Raw genomic sequence first — 2,952 nt, forward strand, 5'->3', positions numbered from 1 at the left:
AATTTGGCTATGGTCATGAGCTAAGTATGAAGCCGAATTGTGAGCATCAACATGTGCATATGGTGCTGAAAAATAGTAACATGAGCTGTAGCATATGATGGTTGAGAATAATTAGCCGGACAAGTAATAGAAACGTGGCCAATTCTCCCATCCATCAACATATCTTGAGATGAACTCACGTATTGGGGATTAGTTGTCCATGAATAATAAGCTGAAACATCCCTTTAAATGTTATTAAAATTTTCGTCATGAGATGTTTGATAATGATTAACTGAACTTGTAACACCCTAGGTGTTTGTCACCAGTTAAGCAGTGGGTTTGAGCTAAAACATGACATGTTAAGTGGTGATGAAGGTGTCAAGGTCAAACTTACGAAAATGAGCCCCAACTTAAACTTGGACCATGCATCTTTGCTTACATGTTGACCCTTTTCTAAATATATGCCTGAGTAATGTTGAAAGTGCTTGTTTCATGTGTCCCACATCACACTTTATCTATATTGATCCCTGAAAAAGTTTTGTGGAATTTGGAATAAAAAAGTCACATGAAATGATAAGTTATGTCCTTGCTTGAATGACTTTACTAAGTGAATGGAAACATTGGTCATCAACCAAACCTTACAACCTTACCCAAAGGACTCTAATTGAACTCTAAAACAAAAGTCATGAGGGGTTTGTGTTGAGCAAATGTCAAGAAAACGCCTCAATCGGTCTAAAACTCTAATTTAGGGTTTATCGTGATCCTGCTTTGACCAAAGTGGAACTGTAGATTATATTCAAGATATGAGGTTTGACCTTTAAGTAAAGTTGTAGAGCTAGATGTGTACAACAAACTTTATTTTTGGACCAAGCCTTGATTCAACTTCTATGTATCTCAAACACTGGACTCAAGATAGGAAGTGATGATGTTCTGTCAGGCTCAAAATATTCTAAGTCCCTGAAGTGATAACAGTAAGTTAACTTCTTTGCGATATTTTATCATCTAAATTCATGTGGTAGCTCAATTTGATTCCTTAATATGAGTTGAATTACCTTTCATTGTGGAAACAATAACTCAAGTCTCGTCAAATTTAGAGTTCATTTGGATCTTCAAAAATAGTTTTCAAAACAGTAAAAGTTTACTTTGTCACTAAACTAACATTGACATTGGCATTCCATGTTCTCCAAAATTTGTTAAGTAAATCAAGTGGATCCAAAAATAAAAGTAGGACTATATGTTTTGGAGAAGAGCATGTAAAAAATGGCACCAGTTTGACTTCGTTTTGACCATCAATTTGGATTTTTGCTCAGCACTGTCAACGTGCTAACACTATCATGTTGGGCGCTAATTACCCACTAACCTATTACTCTAATGGACAAACACCCTAAATAGGAGTTGAAGAGCATCAGGGGAGGAACAATTTTGCTTCAAGGACCATAGCCCAGTTCAGCCCATAACCAGCCCAAACACATCCTCCAAGATTGGATGAATCACGCCCGCCACCTATTCGACCTCGTGCCCGCGTGTCGTCCATGCATGAGCAGCGCCCCCACCTCCATTGCCATGTGCTGCCCTGCTCCATGTGTCCTCTAGAAGTGGAGGATGACCCCCTCACGCACCTCACTCACCTGCGCCCTCACTCACGCTCGCCTCGCTGCCTCCCATCGCTAGCGCCGCTGCTGCATGAGTGCACACTCACCATGGCTGCCAAGCTTGGAGCTCCACCATTGCCTGCTCCTTCTCCACCGCATGCCCTCATGTCCCGCCGGCACTACCATCGCCTTCCTCAGCTAACGCCGCCTCCCTCACGATGTTTTTCCGACCGCCTCCACCGCTGCATTGCGCCGCCGTCGCGAGCAGCAGCCGTCACTCGCTGCTGCACATGGGTAGCCCACCACGGGCGGCCTCTGGCCGAACTAATGCCATCTGCAGGTGTGCACAAACCCCACATAGGTAGCTGGCCACTCCATCGCCGTCGGCGCCGCCCCTCCCGGACTCCCCGATGACTTCCCCTGCTCCAAGTTCGCGTGAGGACCTCGCGCAAGAATTAGAGGAAAGGGAAGGGCCTAACTATGAACCCTAGAATCATATGAATAGTACTTGTAGGGACCTATCCGCTGTGATCTATTTTGTGAATAGTTGAGGGGCCTCGGTGCAAGATATGTTTTCCTTTTCTTTTGTTTTATGCATTAAATAGCTGAAAATCCAAAGATTCATATAAAATCATAGAAAAATTATAAAATAGTAAATGAGGACTTTTTGAATCTTTATGAAATTATCTATGCAATGGATCTATAATATGGCATGCTTTAGTTTAAAGTTTTTGTTATAAAAATAAATTTATGCAGTTAGGTTTTTAATACTAGTTATGTCTTGTCTTTTTCATAACTGTAGTTGTCGTGCTCAAATAAATGTGAATTTTTTAAGGAATGCTAGCCAGGTGATGGTTGATGTCTGGTAAAAATTTCAAGATTTTAGGCTTGATGGTTTAAGAGCTATAAAAATAACAATTTCCCTGTGTTGCTTTGCTCCTATTCTGAATAGGCCTGCATGTTTGTGTTAATTGACTCAGCTAAGTTATGAATCATGCCTTAATGACAATAAATGAGTTGTAGTACTTTTCTTAAGCTTTTTAAAAAGCTAAAGAACATAATTTTTTGTTTAAGTAGATTTTTAGTTATAGTTGTTTAAATTTCTGTGGTTGTTTCTGTTCAAACCCAGATAGGGTTATCTTGTTGGTAATGTGTAGCCTTGTTAATAGTAGAATTAGCTTAGGTGTTTATAATAAAATTGTTTACAACTTTCTAAGCTTTCTAAAAAGTCTAGAACCACATTTATTGGACATGTGGAACTCTAGTTATAGCTGTTTAAAGTTGCATACCAGATTATGTCCATGTTTTGGATAGAGATGTATTTATTGGATTAATGGATCTTATTAACTGTAGAATCATCTTAAGATGAGAATAAAAAAGT

Source organism: Miscanthus floridulus, chromosome 5 (assembly GCF_019320115.1).
Source record: "Miscanthus floridulus cultivar M001 chromosome 5, ASM1932011v1, whole genome shotgun sequence".
Lineage (NCBI taxonomy): Eukaryota > Viridiplantae > Streptophyta > Magnoliopsida > Poales > Poaceae > Miscanthus > Miscanthus floridulus.